Raw genomic sequence first — 12952 nt, 5'->3', positions numbered from 1 at the left:
TTGGCAAGTCACTTGAACTCCTTATATTTCAGTCTATTAGTCTGTAGGATGAAGGGGTTGGAATAAATAGACATGAGGCTCCTATAGCCTGACTGCATTAGTTTTCTTGGTTGACATAATACATTACCAATGCAAAGTAAGTTTGAAGTCCACTAAAACTTCCGAATTATTAATTTTTTTTTTTACAAATAAGCTGGCATTTAGCCACATGTCTTATAAATTATATTTGTTCAGGCTCTGGGCCTCACTCTCCAAATCCTATTTGGACTACCAGGTGGTTCCCAGAGAGAGGCTGGCTACTTCTCCTCTCAAGGTTCAATAGATAAACTCTAGTATTATAGTACAAGAGTTCACAAAGTTCACAAGTAGTGCAGCAGATAAGAGTGCCAGGCCTGAAGTCAGGAAGACTCATCTCCCTGAGTTCAAATCTGGCCTCAGACACTTACTAGCTGGGTGACCCTGGGCAAGTCACTTAACCCTGTTTGTCTCAGTTCCTCATCTGTAAAATGAGCTGGAGAAGGAAATGGCAAACGACTACAGTATATCTGCCAAGAAAACTCCAAATTGGGTCACAAAGAGTCAAGACCTGAAAGGACTCAACAAATAGCTTACAAGCTCCCACTAGTGTATGTCTCTATTGGTTACCAATTCATATCAATGAATCATCCAGACTTAGCATTTAAAAAGTTCATAGTGGGTTGGCTAGGTGGCGCAGTGAATAGCATATTGGCCCTGAAGTCAAGAGAACCTGAATTCAAATCCAGTCTCAGACCCTTAACACTTACTAGCCATGTAACCTTGGGCAAATCACTTAACCCCAATTTCCCTGCCTTCCCCCCTCCAAAAAGAAAGAAAAAAAAGTTCACAGGTATTTACTAAAGTATTAAGGTGGTACAGAAATAATAGTTTATACAAGACATACTTCTGAAAGCCTGGGATGCACTCTACCCAGCCCTGACCCTCTCACCAAGTACATAGAGAGTCCAAGGGAAAGTGAGCTCAAGCTTAGAGAGTACATGTGACAAAGGAGTAAACCACAATTCCTGATTTCTGGAAGTAGAATGCTTTCCTGAGGTTTGGTATAGTTTTCCACTGGGTTTCTTAAAAAGTTCTGAAGTTACTTTCCTTCAGGGTGTCTAGTGAGCATTCAACATCTAATGCAGATGCTGCCAAAAGCTGTTCTGGGGACACTATTAGGATGCTGACAGAAATCTTCTGATCTGTCAAAGTTCACAAGGTCTTCCTCTTGTGGATAAGGGGGGGTGGGGGGTGGGAAGAAGATAGAGGCTCTTTGTCTCTCCATCTGCTATCCTAGCCAGACCCTGGAATAACTGGCTTCCAAGTTAGCTTGCCATGAGAGAGAGAGAGACAGACAGAGAGAGACAGAGAGGAGAAGAAGAACGAACGAAGAACAAAGGAAGGAAGGAAAAGAAAGAAGGAGGGATGAAGTTCACAGAGCATGACTGCATCTTGTCAACTAATCTCAATACACTTGTGCATCATTTCATTTCATCCAATGATTTGAAGCACTATACTCCCTCCCCATTTGATTATCTGGATTGTTTTCATTTAGTTTAATGCTTTTGATAGATTGATTCAATAGAGATGTTCACACCTATTTCAGACCTCTGATTTATTGATTCAATCTAAATGTCTAGGCCCTCTGTAATTATTGAGGTAGGGGTGTAGAACACCATACTTATACTTATAGAGGAAATGTCTGTTGAATTGAATTGTCCAGAGGAAGGGTGGGGAGTGGGGGAAAGCATGGACTTCAATTAATTTTAGTGAATAAAATAACCAAGTCACCATCACTTGGATTTTTTAAATCTAGTTATAGAATTAACCTGAAAATAGAAATAATCTAGAAAGAAATTAAAATAAATCACTAAATTAAAATATTTATGTTCTCTGTCTGTCAAGCAGTGGGAGAAAAGAGGCTACTGGCCAACTACCACAGCCAGAGGGAGGAGGGAGAGTAGACTGAGGTCAGTATGAACTATATTTGTAACTGAGCAAACCAATTCAAGGGGAGGGTGACAGGATGTCAAAGCCAAGGGAGCATGCAAACAAACACCAAGACAGGAGCCAGGTTGGAACGACATGAGTGAGTCAGTCAAAATGCAACTGGACAACAGGGGAGCCAGGCTGGAAACCAGCACTCAGGAAGTCAGGAGTCAGTCACAAGTTCCCAAAGTTCAGTGTGGTTCCAGTAAAAGAAGACAGCTTGCCCAGATCAGCATTACAAGTTTCTTTGGCTAGGCTGAAGAATGTTAAGTCTCACCCTTCTTCATTTCTTGAGGAAACTAGCACCTTGGAACAAAATCTGCATCAAGACATGAATAAAAACAGGTACTAATAAATGTTTTTGAAGGAAATTTAATTGACTCAAATAAGAATTCACATGTTCCAGGAAATAAGTAATAAATTCTTGATTAGTGATTTAAATTGAGCCTTCCTGACTACAAGCTAAATCAACTTGATTGAAATGATACAGACCCTACCTGAAAGTAGTATATTAACAGATGAAGGGCTTGCTTTCAAATAAAGGACATAAGAAAGAATTCTATGCAGTTTTCCAACCTATGTAAATAGGCAACAGGAAATTTCTGCTCATGTATATATTACTTAGTACCTCAAAACAACCTATCCTGTTAATTTTCATTATTGATGACGATGCTATCTACTTTACAAGCCTGACATAATTATGTCAAGAATAAATACAGGGCAAAAAAGATATGGTTTGCTTCTACACTTCAGTTTGCCAAATTGGAAGAGGGGAGAGAGAGAGTTATTATCCAGACTTGCTATATTGCTGCATTTCCAATTGACAAAACATCATCCATCATGCTTTGCATTCCAATTTTTCTCTGCCTTTTTTCCCCCAGCTCATCATAACATAATTATGTTCCATTTCTTCCAGCCAGGGGCCTGTATTTTCTTTCATATAGGACAACAGCTGCACAGCACAACCTTGATGCAACCTCATAAGGGTAAAATAAAATGTATTTGTGGTTGTTTTAGTCTTGGCATTTCAAATTTCCACACTCCTATTTGACAAATTTTCTCACTGCCAAAATGCATTCAACCCTGAAACTTTGATGGCAGTTTGTATGGGGGTACCCGTGATACTTCATGCTTGTCTAGGCCATAATTTATACTTGAGCTAACTTGTTTGGGTATTGTGTTTAGAAGATTAATTCTGCTCTCATTCTTTTTATAGGCTGATAATTGCTAATGGAGAATTGCCTTTGTGTCAAATAGAGCTGAACATTTTTATTCTTAACATCTATTTATTTCTATTCGCTTATGCTTGCATTGCAATATTCAGAGGATTAGGCACACTGGGCCAAATTATTCTCAATGAAAACTTGGTGCCCAGAGTCTAGGTAGGGTAGGGTTCAAATACTATATGGCACCATGTTAATCCAATCCAAATCCAACAGACATTTATTTAGTGCCTACTGCTTGCAAAACATGTGCTAGGCACTGGGGGTACAATGGTAAAAGGAGAAGTGGTCCCTGACTCCAAGGGATTTGCCCTATGATGAAGGGATATAGCACATAAATGAAGAAGAAAATATGCAATATTTTGAGGAGGAGGGAATGAGCCCCAACAATAAATATACTGATTGATAGTGATAATGACCAAGACAAGCTAGTGACCCTTCAGGATGACCTTGGGCAGATCACTTCCTCTCTTAGGCCTCAGTCTTCTCATTGATAAAATAAAGGAAGGGAAATCATAGGATAATAGAGACAGAACTGGAAGAGACGTTCCTACAATCTCTGAGACGAGAGCAATCATTTAAACACATAGGCAGGCTAAATGTGTAAAATTATAACCTTCCAAGGGATGCTAGACAATAAATTCCAGCCCCATGGAGTAGAAAGGACCCTTAGAAAGCAGCCAAGCCATCCCTCTCATTTTGTAGTTAATTTCTATTTTATAGTTAGCTTCTTATAACTAAGAAGTTAAGGGACTTAGCCAAGGTCACATAATTCATTAGTAGCTGAACCAGATTAGATCTCTCAGTCCAAATGGCTCTTTGCACTCCATCATTCAGCCTTGCTGACAGTCACAGCTACTACAGGTGTTGAATTGCTTTCTGTTTCTTTTTGAGCATTCTTTTCTTTCCAATGAAAACATTTTTCATGATGATTCAATGACAGATCATTATAAGCTAGTGATGGATCATTACGGCACAGGGGAGGATCTCTGGAAATTGATTAAGGAACATGTTGGGCCCCTTTTGAGATGTTGTTAGTCTTGTTTGCCACCTCTGTCTATTCATATGGGACTAGATGTCTTAGTTATAGAGAGAAACCCAAGGCATCCTCAGGTACTTTCACATGAGGAAAAGCCACCATAAAAAATTCCATCATTTCTAGCACTGAAATATCTGTATTGTGTATTCCTTTCTTTCCATTCCCATCACTGCTTTTCACCTGATCTGTTGCAAGAGCATCCTAATGATAAGGGGGCAATGTGTTAAATTAGAAAGAGCCCTGAACAGGGTAGCTAGGTGGCACAGCAGATTAAGCACTTGTCCCTGACTACAGTCAAGAAGACCTGAGTTCAAATCCAACCTTAAACACTAGCTATGTGACCCTGGGCAAGTCACTTAACTCTGCCTCCAAAGAAAAGAAGAAACCCTGGAGACAGGAACTGGATTCAGCTTTTATCTCTAACATTTACTATCTGTGTGACTTTGGGAAATCAACATCCCTGGGCCTCAATTTCGTCATCTATAAAATAAGAGGATTGGACTAGATGGATTCCTAATCATTTCACTGTCATGCTTTAAAAGTCTTCATTTTATCCCCATTGTCAATTTTAAAAAAAATCTAAAGTGTTTAGTTGGCCATTTCAACCCCTCCCTAATTTGGCCCCAATGTACTTTTTCAGCCTCATTTCCACTAAGTCCTTTCACATTCCCTATTCAGGGATGTGCTGGAGCCAGCTCCAACCAGCTTGAGATTGTTGAATTTTCAGTGTGAGCATTTATGCTTTGGAAATCAGCAGAGGCTACAAATCAGGATTTAATTGATTGTTTTTGTTGATTGTCTAGCCTTAAGAAAGTTATAGAGAAATGTTAATAATGCAGATTAAGCATAAAAGTGTGCAAAGTTTTTTTGGACAGCTGGCTGTTAAACATTTACTAGCCTACCAATATTTATGTTCTTCCCAAACTAGAACATCCACTGCCCCTGAAATGTCTCCCTTCCTATCCTATTCCTATGTCTTTGGTCATGCTGATCTGCTCCACACGCCATTCTTTTTTTTTTTTTTTGTGCTTTTTGGAGGGGGGAAGGCAGGGCAATCTAGGTTAAGTGACTTGCGCAAAGTCACACGATTAGTAAGTGTTAAATGTCTGAGGCCAGATTTGAACTCAGGTCCTTCTGACTCCAGGGCTGGTGCTATATTCACTGCACCACCTAGCCACCCCCACGCACCATTCTTTTTTTTTTTTTAAAGCAATCAGGGTTAAGTAACTTGCTCAAGGTTACACAGCCAGGTGTTTCTGGGTGAGTGCTAAGTGTCTGAGCCCGGGATTTGATCTCCAGGTCTTCTCAACACTGGAGCCAGTGCTCTTACTCTCTGTGCTACCTGGCCGCCCTGCCCACGCACCATTCTTTATGCCCTAACTGGCTCGTTGGATAGAGCACAGCCTGGAGTCAAGAAGACCTGAGTTCAAAACCAGCCTCAAACACTTGCTAGCTGGGGGGATCCCGAGCAAGTCACTTAACCCTGCTTGCCTCAGTTTCCTCATCTGTAAAATGAGCTGGAGAAGGAAATGGCAAACCATTCCAGTATCTTTGCCAAGAAAACCCCAAATGAAGTCACAAAGTGTTAGACATGACTGAACAACTAACAATATAATAATAATGAATAACATTTATACAGCACTTTCAAGCTTGACACTCACTTGACACATTATTTCACTTGATCTTCACAACTCTGTGAGGTTGGTGCTGTTATTTTCCCCATTTTACAGATGAGAAAACTGAGGCTGAAAGGTTAAGTAACTTGCCCAGGGTCACAGAGCTATTAGTGTCTGAAGCAGGATGTCATCTGGTATAGGAAGCCTTCCCTGATCTGCCTGTCCTCTGAATTCCCACAACACTTCCTACACAGCTACGGGATCAAATATTCACCTTTTGCCTTGTGTACTCCTTATTTGTCTTCCCAGCTTAGTTCTGTGACTAGAAGCCTATTGTTCCTTATTCTTATTTGTATTTCCTTTAGCACCAAGCCCAGCTAGGAAAATATGTGAAAATTATCAAACATGAAATGTGTAAACCATGTGTGTGATGACTGATATACCTGGTATGGTTAACATCTAATGTGTCCTGTAATGATGGTTTGTTTTTCTTCAGTAGTTTCAATTGTATCTTGACTTTTTGTGACCCCATTTAGGGTTTTCTTGGCAAAGGTACTAGAGTGATTTGCCATTTCCTTCTCCAGCTCATTTTACAGATGAGGAAACTAAGGCAAACAGGGTTAAGTGGCTTGCTCAGGTCACAGATCCAGTAAGTATCTGAGGTCAGATTTGAACTCAGGTCCTCTTGACTCCAGGCCTGGGGCTCTATCCACTGGACCACCCAGCTACCCAGAATGATGCCACTTAGTTGTTAAAGGAGCCCTGCCTTGGGTTGAATATCAAGGAACAACTCTAGTCACTGTTTTTTCAATGTGAAAGGGGGATAAAGAGGGTAAAATATATCCCAGAGGGGGCATGGCCAAATATTTCTCTCTTTTGGCATTCTGCTGGAAAATATGTGTCAGCTTGGTCTCCTATGGCTCCACTCTCACCTCTGTAAATCCCTCCCTCCATACCTCTCCCCTCTTTATGTTCTCTCCCCCAATTAGAATGCAAGTTCCTTGAGGGCAAGTACTATTTTTGGTTTTATATTTGTATCCTCCATGCTTAGTACAGTGTTTAGCTTAATCAATGCTGTTTCATTCATTGTTAGTCACTCATCCACATAAAGAGAAGAAGGTAGCTATTATCTCCTCCATGAGAGGAGGGACCACTCTAATGGTTCAAGAACACCCGGAAACATTTCACTTCACAGCATAGCAATTTAGGTTTTGTCATTTGAGGATTAAGCCATAATCATTGTGAAAAGTGATTTGCTGACTCCCCCTTCCTGCAAGGCTCCAATCTGCTGATGCAGCTTTGTTTTGAATTGATATTCCATCCACTGACTTTTGTCATTGAAATCCCAAACTTATATCAGTCCCAGGTGTTTTTGTTGCTATCATAATTTTTAAAGAATTGTTTCTGCATATCAAAAAAAAGTTTATCAGAGATTGCCTCCTTGACAATGACCTCCAAGTATTGACTCAGCTCTACTGTGTACAGAAAGGGCTAGGATAGACACTGGTAACCTTAAAACTGAAAAGCCTGTCCCTAGAGGGCCAAGCCTTCTTTTTCAGAGGAGAGATCTAACCCAGCAGGGAAAGGGATTTGCCCAACGGCCTGCACAGCTAATTTTTAACACAGCCAGAAATAAACCCAGCTCTCCTGGGTCTCAGTGTTCTTTTTCCCTATAGCATGAGAGCCAATGGAAATATTGGTGCTACGTGGCTCACATGGTTGCTGTAAGGCTGAAATGAGATGGTTCAGTGAGCCCTTTATAAACCTCAAAGCAGAGTATAAATGTAGGTTCTTGTCATTGTTGCTATCTTTTTCCACATTTATTTTTAATTTATAGAATAAAATAAGAATCTCCATAACAATGTAATAAAAAAAGATGATTGCACATGAAACTGCAGATCTATTATTTATTATGTATTGCTATTCCTGTTAAATATATAATAAAGTTATTGTGTAAATTTCTTCCCCCCCCTCTTTTTTTTGAATTCTACTTTTTCTTCTCTTCTGCTTGCTTAATACCTGTAGGACATTGGGCAAGTCACTTAATCTCTCTGGGGTCTTAGTTTCCTCATCTGCAAAATGAGCAGGTTCAACTAGAAGACCTCAGGTCCCTTTTAGCTCTAAACTTAGAATCCCATCATTGTCTTTAGTGTTTCTGGGAAATGAGGACAAAGAAGCTGGCCCCTTGGCTGGGCTTCCTACCGTGTAAGTTATCATGCTTGCATTAGCTTAACTTCCCTTTCCTTTCATGCCTATTTTCACCTCCAGTGATTTTCTTCCATGCCATCCCTACTCTATTTGAGTATGGCATAGCAGAGAGCATGTTGGATTTGGAATCAAGGACTTGGGTTGGAATCCTGTCTCTGTCACTTGACCTTGAGCATGTATGTCCCTTTATGTCTATTGGCTCTAAGTTCCCAATCCTAAAATGAAAGGGTTGGGCTACATGATAGCTGGGGTTATTTCCAGCTCTACATCCTTCTGTGGCCCTCTCCTTTATTTCAGTAAAGCACAAAGTTTAGGTGATTTTAATTTAATGAGAACACTTGGATGAACCAAAACTGAGTGAAGCAAAAGGAAGCAGGAAAACAATATATACAATGACAACAAAAAATATAAATGAAAATAACACCAAAAAAATAGCGGAAGTTGGATGAATTGCAATGACTAATCTTGGTCCCAGAGAATAGATGATGAAAACACAAATATCACAAAACAATATACACAATGACAGCAATAATGTAAATGGAGAAAACAAAAAAAAGTAAAACAAGTCACTGTGTGATTCTAATGACTAAGCATAGCTCCAAAAGAAAGATGGCAGATGCATCTTCCTCCCTTATTCCAGAGGCTGTGGAATGCTTCCTATAATACATAACACATGCTTACTCTATTAGTTTTGGTGAACTGATTTTCTCCCTCTTTTTTATTCATGTCATAATGGATACCTCTCTGGGAGAGTTATGTTGGGAAATGTAAAAGCAAATGATATCATTAATTAAAAAAAAAAAACTTTAGTCACAAGGTAGGAGATTATGGTGCAGAATGTTGCATGCATTATTTTGTTCACCCATTTTGCCTTCTTGTTTTTCTTTGTTATAAGGGATAGTATAATGGTAGGGGGAAATAGAACAGGAAATTACTGAGCTTAAAAAAATTATTTTAAAAGAAACATTAGTTTAAGGGTTTATGTATGTGCCCCTGAGTTTTTAAAAGAAAGTATAGATTATCAATCATCAGGTTCCTCTTCAAAGTCATAAAATGGTATACAATTCGAATTCATAATTTCCTCAAAACAGGTAACACTTCACTGATGCTGGTTACAACTCCTCTATAACTTAGTTGGTGACTTTCAGAAGTGGTTGCAGCAATCAATCAATTGATGTATAGAGAAATGAATGAATGAACAAATAAACAAAGAAGGAAATAAATGAATGAATAAAGCCAAGACTGGCAGTCAAGGCTCTAGTGATAAGCTCCTTCAAATAAATAGTGTGTTCCCCCTCTATGCTCCAAGACTTTCTAGCTTAGTAGGATATTTTGTAGGTTCTCTTACATTGGTAGGATCTTTAAGAAACAGGGGTTCCTCCAGACCATAAGGAAGTATCATAAGAAGAAGACTTGCATAGTGGACAGTGATCTATCACTTAAAAGAAAGGATAATAGCTTCTAAACATTAAAAAGATTCTTTGAGGGGCAGCCAGGTGGCTCAGCGAGTAAGAGCACCAGCTCCAGTGTCGGGATGACCTGGGATCGAATCTGGGCTCAGATACTTAGCACCACACCCAGAAATAACTGGCTGTGTAATCTTGAGCAAGTTACTTAACCCCAATTGCTTAAAAAAAAAAGATTCTTTGGTTAACTAAAAATCCAATGCAAGAAATAAAATTTCAATTCCATAGCTTTTGAGTTGGTCGTCCACTTTTTGTTTGTTGAACCTAATTATCCACCCCCAAAAGGCTAATCTAAACCAGACAGAAATACAAAATTCATTTACTTTTGGAGCTGAAAGGCACACTATAATGGGGGGGTGCTGAAATTTTGCTTTCCTAATTATGGTTTGTTAGCACTATTGTTAAAACAAGCTTTTTGTTTATTCTTTGTGAAATAAAGATCAAATGTCAGGGCCCCTGGGTGGGGCTGGCAAGGGGGCTTTTTCCACTGTAAAATAAATGATAAATTTAGTTAAGTCACTCCAGGAGTAAATTGTGCATTTGGTAAAATTGGTTCAGAGTGGGATTAAAATTTTTCAGGAGATTATCTATAAATATAATTACCTGGGCAGCTAGGTGGCACAGTGAATAGAGTACTGGCCCTGGAGTCAGGAGGACCTGAGTTCAAATCCAGCCTCAGATACTTGACACTAGCTGTGTGACCTTGGGCAAGTCACTTGACCCCCATTGCCTTGCCTTCCCCCTTCCAGATAAATAAATATAATTACCAAATGTGATATCCTTTTCTCAGCACTCTCCAGCATTTGTCCTGATTGCCTACCTTCTCTTACTGTGTAATCCCCTCTCTGGGTTTCATGACACTGTTCTCTCTTGTTTCCCAAAGGTATCTCATATTCAATATGCTTGAAACAGAACTCGTCCTCTTTCCCCTTTTATGAACTTCCTTATTTCTGCTCAAAGTACTACCATCCTATGGGTCACCCAGGATTGCGGTCTCAGTATCACCATCAATTCCTCGTTCTTAACCCACAAATCTAATTGGCTGCCATATCTTGTTGTTTGTACCATCGGACCTTCTATTGCAAACATTTCTTTCTCTCTACTTTCATAGCCACCATCCTAGGTCATCCTTATTATGCCTTACCAGGACTATCACAATTGTCTCCTAATTGGTCTCCCAACATCAAGCCTTTCCCCTCTCCAAACCACCCTTCATTCAGTTACCAAAGTGATTTTTCTAAAGCACAGGTCTAACCATGTCACGACCCTGCTCCTGTCACCTCTAGGGTTGTTTGGCCTCTAAACCCATCAAGATCTGGCCCCAAATGACTTTTTGAACTTTATTACACATTATTACTCTTTATGTACTTTCTGGTCCAGCCGAACTGGCCTTACTATTGTTCTCCCATATAAAACACCATTTCCTTTGCATTGACTGCCCTGCATAACCTCCATTATTTCTAATTTCCTTCAAGATTCAGGTCAAATATCAACTTCATGGGGCCCTTCCCAAACTTCCCCCAACACTGCCCAGCCCTCCAGGTGCATGTCTTCTCTGCCCTCCCTCCCAAAATCACTCACTGTTTCTTTTTTGTATATATTCACTATATATGGATGTATGAATGGAGACAAGTTGTCTCCCCAATAGACTATAAGCTTCTTTAGACCAGAGACAGTTCCATGTGTTCTTTGTGACTTGACTAAGACATAGTGGGCACTTAATAAATGCTTCTTCATTAATAAAACAGATAATATGGTTATGGATAGTTGAGTTATTAACATACCACCAAATATTTAAAAATACATCACAATGTATCCCTTTGTTACTTACAATTGTTTTCTTACTTTTTTAAATATGGTCAAATGAACTCCCTATGTGGGGCTTTTTATCTTCACATCTGGTTTCTACACCATCAGCTTGCTCAATCTACTCACGCCCACTAATGTTTGCACATTAATCTCAAGCATTATTTGGGATGCTGGAGCACTTTGGCCTTATAACATGTGTAAAGCTGATTTTTTAACATAAGAAACCCTGCATGCATATTTATTTTTAAATAAATATATACAATTGTTAAAATTTATGTTTCTTGGGTTTTGTTTCTCCACAGCTGACTGGACACATTCCCAGCCATGAAACAAGGTCGACAAAACAGCTGCAGTGGTTAAAAAAAGGGAAGGAGAGCGGTGGCAAGTGGAGGCCATGGAGGGAAAGAATAAAAGGATCTCAGTTATGGTATTGAAGTCTGGCACAATGGAAGCTCCCTCCTGAGAAATATGCATGACAACAAGAAGTTAACTAGATAAAACTAGTTTGAAATTTTCATTACACATTTATCAATCATATTTACCTGTTCATGTATATATAACCCCTGCTTTCTCCCCCATCTACCCATAAATATGTTAATACTATATAAGACTTGATATGGCCTATACTCAAGTTCCAATTGACTTTTATCTGCCCAAACTCTAACCTCCCATAGTAAGAAGCAAGGGTCATGTGTAGAATTTGCAATAGGTACCCATCAACTTCTTTTTTTTTTTCTTTAGTTAAAACAGTGTTGGTTTATAAATTTGCCATTGGAGTCATTTACACTGTGCCCACCATGGGTGCTGAATTCCCTCCCCTTGGATCTGGCTAGGGCAAGTCCAGAGGCAAGCACAATCCTGTTGGTACATCCAGCTTTCACAGTAAATACATCTTTTGCCTGGTAATTTTGTGTAATCATTTGTAACCCATGGCCCAGAACCACTGCTCTGGATTCACACAGACTTGGAATAACTTTTTAATTCATACTATTCCCAGGGTTCCTCTTTAGGAACATCAGAAATTAGCTCATGTCCAGTTCATGCTATAGAAGGAAAAGGGCTCTTGACTGGTATGCAAGGACTCCCATTAACAAGATAGAAGATAAATTAAATTTTATTGAACTTGACTGAGCTTTTATCCCAGTCCATAAACATCCTGTAGTGGTCCAACCTTTCCCAAGTAGCCAAACAGTCCATATGACTGACAGTCCCAACAAAGGATTCTTGACCCTCAATGTAGAACAAAAGGCCCACTTCCAATGGAGCAGCAAGAACTTAGGAAAAGAAAATTCATACTTTGTCAAAGACTTTACCTTTTCTAGGAAATTTCTCATCTTGTTCAGGTGAAAGCAGAGGGAAGAGAAGCTTAACTAGTTCTTCTAGGAAGTACGTAGGTCTACCTGTTTTTCAACATACAGTTAAATATTTTTTTCCTTTCGAAGAGATATCATCATGGTGGGGAAAGGGCTGAGGAAAGAAGAAGGCAGCTTATATTTGGATCAATACATATACAGCAAAGAATTCTATACAAAATCACTTCCATAAGACTCCTCATAGAGGTGTATCACATTCTAAACACTATAG

The 12952-nt window shown here is 39.4% G+C and overlaps 1 long non-coding RNA gene across 1 annotated transcript; it reads left to right on the top strand.

Annotated features, from left to right (window-relative positions):
* Window positions 1–2212: 2212 nt before the first annotated feature.
* Window positions 2213–12666, top strand: LOC138157992 (uncharacterized). The gene is made up of 3 exons (XR_011167526.1): window positions 2213–2352; window positions 2924–2993; window positions 11671–12666. It is a non-coding gene; the product is annotated as an uncharacterized lncRNA (long non-coding RNA).
* The last annotated feature ends 286 nt before the right edge of the window (window positions 12667–12952 follow it).

This window comes from Petaurus breviceps, unplaced genomic scaffold (assembly GCF_028583685.1).
Source record: "Petaurus breviceps papuanus isolate PSGF00001 unplaced genomic scaffold, PetGlider_PUasm1.0 174, whole genome shotgun sequence".
Classification (NCBI taxonomy): Eukaryota; Metazoa; Chordata; class Mammalia; order Diprotodontia; family Petauridae; genus Petaurus; species Petaurus breviceps.
Note: the sequence above shows the minus strand (reverse complement) of the source record. Positions and strands in the feature narration are given on the sequence as shown.